This window comes from Martes martes (genome assembly GCF_963455335.1).
Source record: "Martes martes genome assembly, chromosome: 1".
Taxonomy (NCBI): Eukaryota; Metazoa; Chordata; class Mammalia; order Carnivora; family Mustelidae; genus Martes; species Martes martes.
This window is the reverse complement of record NC_137888.1, coordinates 7,718,819-7,733,258: the sequence shown is the minus strand read 5'-3', so window position 1 is coordinate 7,733,258 and position 14,440 is coordinate 7,718,819. Positions and strand designations below refer to the sequence as shown.

Below are 14,440 nucleotides of genomic sequence, written 5' to 3'. Positions count from 1 at the left end.
CCAAGTATTCTTGGCTGCTTATTTTCTCATTTAGTACCCTGAATATATCATGACAGTCCTTTCTGGTCTGCCAGATCTCTGTGGATAGGTCTTCTGTTTCTACCTCTGTAGGTTTAGGACCTCTGTCAAGCACTGCTTTCAGGATTTTCTCTTTGTCTCTGAAATTTGCAAGCTTCACTATTATATATCAGGGTAGTAATCTATTTTCTGATTTTGAGGGGGGGTTCTTTGTACCTCCTGGACTTGAATGCCTGCTTCCTTCCACAGATTTGTGAAGTTCCAGCTCTACTTTGCTCAAATATACCTTCTGTCCCCTCCTTTCCTCTTCCTCTGGGACCCCAATTATTCTAATATTATTTCATTTTATGGTATCACTGATCTCTTGAATCCTCCTCTTGTGGTCCAGTATTTATCTCTCTTTGTCTCAGTTTCTTTATCCTCCATATGTTTATTTTCTATATTACTGATTCTCTCTTCCGTCTTATTTATCCTAACAATAAGAGCCTCCATTTTTTATTGCATCTCATTAATAGCCTTTTTGATTTTGACCTGATTAGATTTTATTTCTTTTATTTCTCCAGAAAGAGATTCTATAGTGTCTTCTGTGCTTTTTTCCAGCCCTGCCAATATCTTTATAATTGTCATTCTAAACTCTAGTTCTGGCATCTTACTTATCTCCATACTGATTATGTCCCTGGCAATCAGTACTGCCTCTTGTTTTCTTTCTTCTTCTTTTTTTTTTAAAGACACATTTATTCAGCGTCATGATCAGACTATTACATTTAGCAATCAACAGCATGGGTGCAAAAAAAAAAAAAATCTACATTAAAACCCTTTGTTGGAATGCTTTAAACTTTCCACAGAACAGAAACTAAAACAACCTGTTATACAATAAGTCACAGATACAGTCCTCGAGTTTTTTTGCCCATACACATGAGTATTGTCTAAAACATGTCTTCTTTGTAGCAGCTAGGCCCTGCCACCCCTGTGCTTGGCTGAGTTCACAAATCTGTTGTAACCTGTAGCTTCCCTGCCACTTTTCTTGCTCTCCTCTCCTGCTAAGCTTTGTTTCCTGGCAGTAATTAAAACCTTCTGCCACTGCAGTAGCTGCTGCTGCTGCTGGAACCACCATAGCCACCTTGGTTTCGTGGTTTGGCGAAGTATTGGCCTCCACCACCATAAGGGCCAGAGCTTCTGCCTCCAAAATTGCCTCATTACATGGGTCCAAAATTTGAGGATTGATTGTTATAATTGCCAAAATCATTATAGCTTCCGCCACCTCCAAAGTTGCTTCCATCATTACCAAATCCGTTATAGCCATCCCCACCACCACCATATCCACCACCACCTCTACTGCCACCAAAGCCACCTTGAACACTGAAGTTTCCTCCACGACCAAAGTTGTCATTCCCACCAAAACCACCTCCACAACCACCACCAAAGTTTCCAGAACCACTTCGACCTCTTTGGCTGGGTGAAGCACTAGCCATCTCTTGCTTAGAGAGTGCTTTCCTTACTTCACAGTTGTGGCCATTCACAGTATGGTGTTTTTGAATGACAATCTTGTCTACAGAATCATGGTCATCAAATGTTACAAAAGCAAAACCCCTCTTTTTGCCACTGCCTCGGTCAGTCATGATCTCAATCACTTTGATTTTCCCACACTGTTCGAAATAATCTCTTAGATGATGTTCTACAGTGTCTGCTTTAATGCCACCAACAAAAATCTTTTTCACAGTTAAGTGGGCACCAGGTTTTGAGAATCTTCTCTTGAGACGGCCCTCTTTGGTTCCACAACTCTTCCACCCACCTTGTGTGGCCTTGCATTCAAGGCTGCATTCACCTCCCCCACAGTGGCATATGTGACAAACCCAAAGCCTCTGGAGCGCTTGGTGTTTGGATCTCTCATTACCACACAGTCCGTAAGTGTTCCCCATTGCTCAAAATGGCTCCTCAGACTCTCATCGGTTGATTCAAAGCTCAGACCTCCGATGAAGAGCTTCCGCAGCTGTTCAGGCTCTTTGGGAGACTCTGACTTAGACATGATGGCGATGGGAGGGGAGACTTTAACGATGCTTACTCGGCGGCGTCCACGGGCAGAAAGCTCTTGTTTTCTTTTTTGAGGTGAGTTTTTCCATCTCGTTATTTTGTCCAGAGAAGAATAGATGAACAAGAGAACAAAATAGTAAAATGGCAACAATGACCCCAGAGAAATATACACTAAACACATCAGAAGAGACCCAAAACTAAAGAAAAAAATTAAAATTAAAAAAAAAAAAAAGAAAGAGAATTTGATCCGAATGGTGAACAGAATAATGCAATACGCTGGATCCTGTGTATATTTTGGTCTGTGTGTTAGGGAAGTAGATCCCAAAATTGTAAAGAATGAAAAACTTATATATGTACAAAAATACAATTAAATATATTGAATGGATGGAATGTAAATGTGAAAATGAAAAATAAAGGAGAACAAAAAGAGGGGGAAAAAAGAATACAAACAGACAGTTAAACAGAACAGAGCAATACACTATATCCTGAGTATATTTTGGTCAGTTTATTAGAAGAAACTACATCTCAAAATTGTAAAGAATGAAAAACTTATATATAAACAAAAATAAAATTAAATACATTGAAAGGATAGATTGTAACTATAATGGTGAGAATTTATTTATTTATTTATTTATTTATTGTAATGGTGAGAATTTAAAAAGGCTTTAACAAAGTAAAACCAAAAAAAAAAAAAAAAGAAAGAAAAAAGAGCAAATACGATTAGATAGGTGAAGAGAACAGAGCCACACACTAAATTCTCAGTGTCTTTTTTTTAGAAGAAACTGCATCCCCAAATGGTAAAGAATGAAAAGATCATGTGTACAAAAATAAAATTAAATATAATGAAAGTTTAGAATATAACTGTAAGAACAAAAATTATAAAACATTTTTGAAAGAGTTGATAAAATAAGACATTTATTGAAAAAGGAAAGAGGAAAAAAATTAAAATTGAAAGACTAAAGAATCGTGGAGAAAAAAACATGAATTCTATATACTGCTTTCCTGTAGGGTTGGAGTGTTGCCGTTCAGCATAACATGTAAACTTGGTCTTAGCCCCATGTTCTTGCTGATCTTCTAGGGGAGGAGCCTGTTACCCTGATTCTCAAGTGCCTTTGCCCCTGACAGAGTTGGACCACCCTTGCCAGGGGCCAGGCTAACTAATCTGCTCATGATTTCTCTGTGTGGCTTTTGTTCCCTGAAGGCACTGGATGCTCACCTGGACCTGACCAAGCTTTTTTTTTTTTTTTTTTTTAAGATTTTATTCATTCATTTGACAGCAAGAGACACAACGAAAGAGGGAACCACAGCAGGGAGATCGCGAGTGGGAGAAGCAGGCCTCCCGCAGAGCAGGGAGCCTGATGCCGGGCGGATCCCAGGACCCTGAGATCATGCCCTGAGCCGAAGGCAGATGCCCAATGACTGAGTCACCCAGGTGCCCCTCGAATGTTTCTATCCCAGGCACGTGACCCCATTTCGAGTCTCCTAACCGTGCCGTCACCTGCGGTGCACTCCCACATCGCTCCTCCTGTGGAAGAAGGGGGTTCTTGTTGGTTCTGCCATTTTGGGGGGCCCCTGCTTGGAGAGTAGTGACCCAACCATGCCGTGGTTTGTGGTTTAGGGCAACCCTGAGCTGAGAGCGCTCTCCTGGGATTGCCGATCGCAGCCGGCTTCCCCGCTCTAATGCCGGGGCCACTCTACTGCACTCAGGCACCCCCGGTCTCCCTGTGACCCCAAGGATCCAGGGACCACACTTTCCCACACAGGATTCCACCCCCGCTTCGCTGCCTGCGTGCCTTGCAGGCAGGGACACACCTCACGAAGCCGACGTGTAAAAGTTCTGATTTTGTGCTCTGCTGCTCTATCACTTTCCGGGAGGCGGCTCCCGGAGGCTCCTTCCCCTCGCACTTTATCTTCCCGTATATCACCTCGGATTCACTTCTCTGCCTCTCCTACCTTGCAGAAAGCGGTCGCTTTTCTACTCGTAGAGTTGCAGCTACTCTTTTCTTCCATCTCAGGCTGAGTTCGCGGGTGTTCAGAATGATTTGATGGTTATCTAGCGGAACTCCTGGGACCAGACCACACTAAGGTCTCCGACTCTTCTGCCAATTTGAACTCAGCTCATGTATACTTATTATTGCATTCTCTTATTGTTTGCATGAGGGCCTAATATTTGCATAAAGAATGATGGTCATAAAGAAGATAAACAATCCCCTTTTGAAATAAGGAAACAGATTCAGAGCGGCTCAGTAAACCACTCAAGACCTTACAGCTAGAATGGGGGTGACACTAGACTAGACCCTCACATTCTCCATCCCGCCACCCCCTTTTAACCAATTGCTATTATGACTCCTAAGGTCGCCAATCCCTTCTAGAAAGTCCGCATTTATAGGACACTGCCTGTGCCCTGCGACACTGAAAGAAAACGAAAATCTTCTCAATGACTAGTGTGAACAGAATGTCGCTGTACAGTTAACAGATAAGGTCTCCTGTGTCATTTCTACCCCACGGCAGCAACTTCATGATTAGGGTTTTGACAGGTGAGGGCTAGGTTCCTTCTCACTCTAACAGCCTATGAGTTTATGATGTCTCAGGTGTCTTTTGCTGAGGACAGGGCCCCCTTTTATAGTGGTCTGAACTAATGTACCTTGAGTATGTTGGACTGTTTCAGGTCAGAATCCTGGAACACTGGGCTTCCGCCAGCCACTCTGCCTGTCTAGCTGCAAAGCACATAGCCCAGGCATTTATTCCTGTTTTCTGCTTCCACCCTGAATTCTCACCTTCGCCCCAGTCCTTTTTGGAGCAGACAATCTAGAAGGAAATGTCAAGGTCCCATTTTGGCAACACCTAAGCGTGACCAGCTCCCTACCGCCCTCCAGACACCAGCCCCTCTCCCCTGGCCACCAGCCTTTCCAGCTAGAGCAAGTCAGAGGGTCCTGTGACAATCAATGACATCCCCGCCCCCCAAGTCACCTCATTCAGTGTTTCACTGAAGCCACTACAGCCCTTCCTCTGGGTTTACAACGCTCCCAGTCAGGCTCCCCACAAATCTTCAGGAAACCCACCCATTGTGGGACGAGAGGAAAGCCGGAAGCAGGTGGCCACCCCCTTTCAAGCCTGGAGTTAAGTGTATTCCTCTTGCTTTTAACCGTTTCCTGCTTTTAGCTGCTTGCCCACTGAAGCCAGCCCTTGCTGTTTTGCAATTCTATGGTGGCTTTATTCTTACCCAAACATTTATTGGGTACCCAGTATGTGCCAAGCACTGAGGGTAAAAAAAAAGCCAAGCGAGCTAGGTCTCTGGCCCTGCAGGGCTTCCTTTTCTCCTGGCTGAGGGAAAAAGGAGCTTGCAGTGAAAATGCAGGGAGATAAAAGTTTTGACCAGGGAATAAGGCCTTCTAGGGGAGAGAAGAGTGCACAGGAATGAACCAGTCATGTTCCGGGGGCTCAACAGGTTGAGAAGGACTGAGGGGTCGGATGGCGACTGGGCGAGAAACCAACGGGTAGGACTGTTATCCCCCAAGCAACGGGCCTCCTTCGGGTGGTTCAACAGGCAATGTTGTGATTCTGCATTTGAGAAACAGTCGCGGCAGCCCCAAGGAAGAGGGTGACAAAGAGAGGAAACAGGGAAGCAATTATTTTTATAGAAATATAAAAAAATAGAAATATAGAAATAGCTTTATAGAAGGCTATTATTTTTACTTTGGGGATATAGAAGATAACTGACTCAACAAGATCATCGTGATGGACAACAGATAAATGATTAGAGATCTTCTAGGGACTAGGGGTTGGGGGAGAGAGTGATGGCAAAGAGATGCCATGAGAGAGTTTTTTGGGGTGATGGAACTGGTTTGTACCTAAATCCTGGTGGTGGTTGCATGAATTTATACATGTGTTGAAATTTGTGGAATTATATATATAGAAAAAGTGAATTTTACTGTGTTAATTAAAAAAATAAAACTAGAACACACACACACACACACACACACACACGAAGTTAAAAGACTTAGCAACACAGAGGTCCTCCTTAGATACTCCGTCCGATAAGAATGCCCAAAGCTATAGTTTCTCAAACTGGAGGTACCTGGGGTGAACTGCAGACTGTGCAGGAACCCTGGTTTGGGAAATACTGCAGTGGTAGAACTAACTAGCTACAGGGTAATCACTAGCAGTATTGTATCCCTTCCATGGAATTTTCTTCTGGCTTTGCTGACTGAAACAATCTTTCCTCTGGTGCTAGAGGAATGCCAGCCATTTTAAGATCAGAAGAGAACGTTTCCTGCTTCTATACAAATCACTGGACAGTTTCCCCTAAAGTTTTATGATTGCCTAAAACGTCGTGTAGAATGGAGGAAAAGAGAGGAAGCAAATAGCAGGAGCTCATCATTCATTTAAAAAAAAAACCAAAATCTTATGTATGGTGTGCCAGATGTGACGTAGTGATGCTCGGGCGAAAATATAGGATGCTTGCCCTTAGAGTACTGATAGGGAAGAAACAGGCATACAAACACAAGATAATAGAGTAATACCACTGCCACAACCACATAAATGTCTTTTGAAGTGAACTGGAGCACAATAGCAAAAATGTTGAGGATAGTAGCAGTAAATGCACATATTAATAAACATTGTAGGAATATTACATGATGTCCATTACATACCTACATTAGAAAGTCACGAAAAGAAGCCAAAACTCAAGAACTGTTGAGCTAATGAACCGTTGAAGTAAGTGACCTTTGTAGATTTCTGCACCTTCTACCTAATTTTTAATTCCATCTACTTAATTGTTTTTCACAGTTTCATTAGGGCATTTTTTCCCCAACTTGTTAATTTCAAGGAAGCTATTATATAGGTATGAATCAATATATTAAAGTGTATTTCTTTTCAAGTCTTGCCAAAATGTTGCAAAATACTGTTTCAAGCTATTCCCCAAAACAGGGCAAAATATATACTATTACATTTTCTAGTTAATCTTTCACATTTTTTATTTAACATTTACCTTGATGTCATGGGAAAAGAAAATGTTAACTATAAGTCATGAAATAATATTAGTAAACATTCTTATATGATAGGAAAGTGGTGAATATGTCCTCCTTTGTTTTTTAAATCTTTTCTTTTTTTAAAGATTTTTATTTATTTGTGAGAGAGAGAGAGAGCACAAGCAGGGGAAGTGCCAGGCAGAGGAAGAAGCAGGCTCCCCCCCCCCCCAAGCAAGGAACCCCATGTGTGACTCAATTCCAGGACCCTGGGTTCAGGACCTGAGCCGAAGACAGAGGCTTAACCGACTGAGCCACCCAGGCGTTCCTATGGTCCTCCTTTAAAAAAAATGGCACGATCAGAACCACATCTTGACATAGAACAACCTTGTTAGCAACCTCATGATGGTGGCAGGATGGAGGCAGGGCACTCAGCCAGGTGCCTGGTAGAGAGGCGGTAGGAGAGTGAGGGTAGAGGAGGAGGCAGGGAAAAGATCCGGGTTAGATCCACCTGGAACAGTGTTTCTTTTCTTTGTCCCTTTATTCTTTTCTACAGTAAAAATTTTTAAAAACTCAAAATTAAAAATAAAAAAAATTAAAGTAAAATAGAGTCAGTAAAAATCTCACTTCTCTCGCAGATGAGCTTGCAATATATGCAGGCAGGGCATAAGTAGCCTTTAATAAACTTATATAAAAACTGAAGATATTATATAGTCAAAGAAATGCGAATTAAAGCAGGAGAGTGGTAGGATGTGCGGAAAAGTCATTCTCACTACTTCTAGGGCTGCAAATTGGTGAAATCCCTTCTGAGGGATATTTCGGCGATGAGAATCAGCTTTTTCAGGATGCATGCGTGCCCTTCCCGTACCCTAAGGAATAGCTAGACAGGTGTGTAAAATGTATATATGTGATGTTTATGCAGGTTTATTTGTAATAAAACAAGGGAAAACTTCCTTAAAAATAGAGAAGCAGTGAAATGAATTACGGCCCACTCAACTGACAGAATACTTATAGTTGTTAAAATAATTACCTAAATTTTACTTGATTAACAGAAAAATGTGTTCATAATTGTGAGTAAAGGAGGCATAAAATGTACCTATATGTGTTATATGTATGTGTTTGCACTCCTGTCTCCCCAAGAAGGTCTGGGAGGATACATGCCAATATGAAGATATTGATTAGGTTTATCTCTGGGTGGTATCTATGAGTAATCTGTACCTCTTTATTGTTTTGCGTATTGTAAAATGATTTGTAAAGACCATATATTACTTTCATTTTTTTGGTTTTGGACCTCAGGTGTAGAGAACTGAGTGCAGTTGACTCTTGAGTAACATGGGTTTGAACTGCATGGGTCCACTTAGATGTGGATTTTTGTTGGCTATAAATGTATTTTGTCTTCCTTATAATTTTTTAAAACATTGTCTTTCTCTAGCTTACCTTATTGTAGGAATATTGTACATAATCTTTATGACATACAAAATATGTGTTAATCATCTCTGTATGTTATTGCTGAGGCTTCTGGTCAACAATAGACTATTAAAAGTTAAATTTTGGAGGAGTCAAAAGTTATACACGATTTTTGACTACAGTGGGGAAGGGGGTGTCTGCACCCCTAACTCTGTGTCGATCAAGGTCAACTGTATTAACTTCCTGGTTCACAACATACTACTGTGGTCAGTTTAAATAGTGCCCCTCTCTTGTTTTATTTTTTTAAGATTTTGCTTATTTGAGAGAGAGAGAGAGCATGAGGGGGAGAGGGAGAGTAAGAGGAACAAGCAGACTTCCCGCTGAGCACAGAGCCCGATGTGGGCTCCATCCCAGGACCCTAAGATCATGACCTGAGTAGAAACGGGAGTCCATGCTTAATGGACTGAACCACCTAGGCACCCTATTTTGCTCATTTTAAATCTATCATATACACAAATTACTATTAAATCCAGATCAAACAATGAAACTTGTATAAAGGGATCAATCAAGGACCTTCACTCAGAAGTGTGTAGGAAGAGGAAGGGTGTCAGATTCTAGCTACGCCACTGTCCAGGGATGAATTGTCAACTGTTCACCTTCTCAGCTAGTGGGAGGGGGCAGAGATGGGAATAGTTCTTAGCTTGTCTTTGGAAAGTTTGGGTTATAATTCCAGCAAGACTCCAACTACTGAACTTTTGGGCTTAGTATAATGCACTGCCAAGATTGGTCATTAACTCATGTGGAATCAAACAAGAAGACCTGGCATAGTGGCTTGGATCTGTGTTATTAGTTTTCTAAGGTTGCCAAAACAAAGTACCACACATCAGGGGGCTTCAACAACAGAGATTTACTGTCTCACGGTTCTGGAGGCTACAAGTCCAAAATCAAGGTCTTGGAAGTTTGGTTACCTCTGAAGGTTGTTATAATCTGTTCCAAACTTCTCTCCTAGTTTCTGGCAGGTGTTTCTTGGATTGTAGAATGCGCTCTCTCTGTATTTTTCCTTCGTCTTCCCTGTGCATACTTCTGTCTCTGTCCAAATTTCCCCTTTTGGTAAGAACAGAAGTCGTATTTTATTAGGGCTTACTCTAATGACCTCATCTTGATTACCTTTGGTAAGACCCAAACTTCTAACACTTTTTAAAGAAAATGTACTTTAAAAAAATTTTTATTTATTTATTCGACAGAGAGAGAGAGAGAGAAAGAGAGAGAGATCACAAGCAGGCAGAGAGAGAGAGGGAAGCAGGCTCCCTGCAGAGCAGAGAGCCCGATGCGGGACTCAGTCCCAGGACCCCGAGATCATGACCTGAGCCAAAGGCAGAGGCCTAAACCACTGAGCCACCCAGGTGCCCCTCTCTTAATACTCCTGAACTGTGGTGTATGTGCCATGATGGAAAGACCATGGGTTTTGCAATTACACCTAGATTTCAATTTTGATTTTATACTTACTGGTGGTACGACCTTGGGAAAGTTATTTCATTATTCAGGACTTATTTTCTCATCCGTACCATGGGGATGTAATGTTGCTATGAGATCAGAGATACCTTAGCATTTACTGTTCGTGTGAGTTGAGGGAGGGGGTCTTTGCTTTTAGAGGTTTAGTTCTCTGGATGGATACATCTGCCACTGAGTCTGATAGGGAGAGTCTCAGGTGACATTGGTGGACCTGGGCAACATTAAACTGGCTTTTCTACCAGAGTCCTTGCCTACCCGTGTTCATTTGTACGGAGCCAGTACCATTTACAGGTGACTTTTAAGGTGAAGCCTCCATAAAACTAATTTACAGCATTCCAACCTGGACGTGAGCGTTCACTGATCAGTGTTGCATAAGGCTGTCAGGCTGGGGTGGGGGTTGTTGGGGAGGAGTGGTACAGCCCCCTAGAAATATGGAACTAGCAATGCCTTCTATTATGTAGGATTATTAGCTCAAGACTCTGTCTCAACCTGATCTTCCAGATTGATTTGACAGAAGACAAGGGCACATTTCCCGAGACATTGTCATATTTTTTTTTCCAGGTTACCTAGAAATTTAATTATGCAAGTCTCCTTTATTACCAGTAATAAAAAATTGACTCAAATCTAGTGTTACAGGTTGCAAATGCTTGTGTTCTGCTAGACATGACACTGTGGTGAATGGGGTGGGGTGGGGAGCAGGGAGAGGAGCCAGTGAGGAAGGACTTGATTAAGTTGTGGAAGTGGAAGTGTCAGCTTGGGAGGAGTCAAGGTAGGATCTCTTGTCTTAATAGGGCCACCCTTGGCCACTTCTTTCAAAAACAATCAAATTGAAAGTGGATTTTAATTACATTACCTGGGCATTTTGGGCATCAGTAATCCAAAAGAACTTTTGGCAACATGGAGAATCAGTTTGAAGTAAGCTATTTGCCTCACTACTTTTTAGCTAATTTATTTTAGGTTTAGTCTGATTTAAGGCCTGTGCTAATTTGAAATGTTGCCTTATATCAATGTTCTAATAACTGTAGGAGGAAAACACTTGTAAATCATTTCAAGCAAGTGTCTTTCCTTGAGTCATATAGGATAGAGACCAGTATTTATTATGGGGGCTTTTCTTTACACCTATGAGATCCTATCTGTTGCTAACGTATTCCTGAACAGCTTAAGAAAAAGCTGGTAGGAACACTATTATATGATGGGGAAATAAGCTTAGACATCAGTCAATAAATTCGTGACTTGGTGTAAAATAATATCTACATTATCCTTTTCAGCCTAACATTTGTTAAATGCCATTTTATCAGCCGTGGTACAGAGCACAATTCTTAGCCAGTGGTTGTCTAGTAATTACAAAGTAGCCCGCACAGCATGGCTACTAGCATACCTAGATTTTAACGCCTGGGAAGCACACCTAGCGACATTTAGTCAGGCAGACGGGTAGATAAAATACAAATAAACGAGAGCCAGAATATTGAATGGCGGGCGAATTAAGAATCGGGAAGCTGAGCTGGTGCATCAAAGAGAAAACCAGGAGTTGGGCAGCAAGGGTACAGTAAGAGATCCGAGGGGCATTCCGATCGGGAAGGAAAGGCTGCGCCGGAAAGGTGGGGAGGGATTGAAATAGGCGGTAAAGCCTGGGAGAGCGTGCACAGCCTAAAAAAGTTTTTATGATGGTTCCGTGCATAATATCTCATCGTTGGCATTGGTTGCCGCAAGAATGGAGAGGCAGGATTTAATCAAGGTGTCAGCCGCAGGGGCATCCCGGATTCGGGCGAAGCGTCCGGAATTCCTGAGATGTCTGAAACGCGGAGGCGGCCTCTTCCCCACCCCCGCCGCGGCCTCCGTGGGCATTTTCCGGCGAGGGGGGCACGCGAGCCCTTCGAAGAACAGTTGAAACGCGCGGCCCTGCGGTCGCCCTCCCGCGGCCGGCACGCTCCCCGGGGATGAAGGTGAGAGCCCCGGCCGCGGCGCCAGGGGGTGGGCTTCCCGGGTCCCCGCGCGGCCGCAGAGCCCCGTCCCCTCCCCCCCGGCGCGGGCGGGGCTGCGGGCGCACGACGCGGAAGCGCGGGGTTCCGGGGGCGGCGGCGCGGAGGCCGCGCGCGCTCCCCGGGCCGCAGTCGGCGCGGGCGCGGCGCGGGCGCGGGCGCGGGGCGGGGCGCGGCCGGGAGGCCTGGGAGGCGGCGGGCGCTCGCGCACACGCCGGGCCGCCGCCTCACCCCCCCTTCCCTATCCTTCCCTTTCCTCCCTCGGCCTGGCCGTCCCCCTCCTCTACCCTCCCCCGAGCGAATCACGCGCCCTCCTCTGACACTCGTAGCGGGCTCGAGCTCCGAATTTATCCTTCACGTGACCTGAGGGGGTTGGGTGGTTGGTTGGGGACGTAGGGGGAGAGGGAAAGGAGGGAACGGAATCTGCCGTTGCCCGAGCAACAGGCCCCGCCCGCCGGCTTGGGGCCGGGGGGCGGGAGGAGGACGTCAGCACGTCAGCCGGGGTTTTGCGTTTTGATTGACAGTTGCTATAGCGACCGGGTCGGTCCGTCGCCATTTTGTTGGTTGGTTTTTTTTTAAACCCTTTCGCTTCCCGCCCGAATAATAATAAAAAGCCCCATTGGAGTGAGGCGGGGGTGGCGGCGGCAAGAGCGGCGGGGGGATCCGGGGAGACTGCTGCCGTCGCTGCTGCTGATCGCGGCCCAGGTCGGGCTCAGGGAGCGGACACCTCGAGCGGGGGGTGCGGGCGCCGCCGCCGCCGCCGCCGCTTCTGCTGCTGCTGTTCCTGCTGCTGCTGTTGGTGCCGCTGCCGCCGCCGGCGAGCGGGCGGGACCGGTGTGAGTGTGAGAGTGTGTGTGTGAGTGAGCGTGTGCGAGGGCGAGTGTGCGTGCGTGTGTGTGTGAGTGTGTGTGTGTGTGTGTCTGTCTGTGCGGGGACTCGGGGGCGGGCGGTTCGGGCTCTCCTGGCGGAGGAGCCGCCGCCGCCGCCGCCGCCGCCGCTCGGGCCCCGGCGCTTCTCGCTGCGCAGGTTTGGAGCGCGCGCCATTTTGTGAGATTTACAAAATCCTCCTCGGGAAGAAGCCGCCGGGAGCGGCCGCGACTCGGCGCCCGGCCTCGCCGCCGCCGCCGCCCTCCGCGCCGGGCCGGGCCGCGCGGCCCCGCCGCCGGGAGTCGGGGTCCGGGGACTGCGGTATTTGCCGGGGAGGGGGCTGTCGCCTCCTCGGCCCCGGGCGCCGCTGGAACCGCGGAGCCGGAGAGAGACTGAGAAGGCTGCGGCTCGGCCGCGGAGCCGGGAGCGCCGGGGGCGGAGAGAGGCGGCCGGGGCGGCGCTGGCTGCGGAGGCCGCGGCGGGAGCGCAGCGGCGGGAGCCCGAGGCTGAGACTCACCGGAGGGAGCGGCGCGAGCGCCCCGCCATCGTCCCGGTGAGTGTCCGGCCCGGCCGCGGCCCCGCCCGGCCCGGCGCCCGGCTCCCCCCGCGGCCTGCAGCCGGGCCCGCGCCGAGGCCGGCCGGGCGGAGGGAGGGACCTGCCATTTTAGGAGGAGGCGCCGCGGCCCGCGGCCGGCCGCCGGGGGAGGGAGCCCGACAGGCCCGGTCCCGGAGGAGAGGCGGGTGCGAACGGAGGGAAAGTTGCGGAGGGTGGGAGCTGGGGCCGCGGCCTCCCGGGAGCCGGGGGCATGGGGGCCGGAGAAAGCGCCAGACCTTCACTGGTCGCCCGAGCGGAGGGGAGGAGGTTGTCTTCCTCCTCCTCCTCCTCCTCTTCCTCCTCATCCTCTTCCCCCAGCTCCTCCCTCGTCCCTCCTCTCGGTCCCCACCAGTGTGGGAACCGCCGGGGTTCTCCGCAAGGACAATGCACGGGTTAAGAAAACGGGGCTGGCTGCTGGGCGAGGCGCCGGGGAAGGTCGGGAGCCGGGTCCCTCAGCGGCCCTTTGGGGTGTGTGCTGGAGCTAGGGCACTCGGCGTGCTCCGAAGTTGTGCAGTGAGTGCAAGTGATCCCGGCCACTGGAGGTGGAGTAATGACCTGTTTAGCAGCCGGAGGAGTTGGTGGTTGAGAATGCGTAAATTATAATTGATATCTGGCTATTGCAACAAAACTTCACAAGTCTATTTACAGGCGCAAACCCGCTCTCGCTTAGATCCACCAAAGCTGCTGAATATCTTAGCGCCTAGCGAAAGGCCCCTCCCTAGCCTGAAATAGTTAAAAATGGCAAAATCAGTCAGTGATTCTGACTACTGGTCTGTGCTTTTCGTCCAACCCTAGATTATACGAACCTTGTAATCTAGGTGCAGCCCTTGAATGCCAGCACCGTTTGGTTTTTGAATTCTGCCCAAGTTGTCAGGGTATACCCTGTATAGCATTGTTTTCACATGGGTTTTTTAAAGATGAGGACGAAGAGTGCCAGGCAATCTTCTCAGGGCTTCACACGTATGAACTCGCATTTCCTACCGGTAGGAACTGTTAACCCATTTCACAGATGAGGAAACTGAGCCGTGACTCATCCAAGGTCATACAGCTGGGACTCCAGGAGC

At 47.0% G+C, this 14,440-nt stretch overlaps 1 pseudogene across 1 annotated transcript; it reads right to left on the bottom strand.

Annotated features, from left to right (window-relative positions):
• Window positions 1-1,082: 1,082 nt before the first annotated feature.
• Window positions 1,083-2,044, bottom strand: LOC308347418 (heterogeneous nuclear ribonucleoprotein A1-like; annotated as a pseudogene). Its single transcript has one exon. The product of its transcript is annotated as a heterogeneous nuclear ribonucleoprotein A1-like (transcript).
• Between the last annotated feature and the right edge of the window lie 12,396 nt (window positions 2,045-14,440).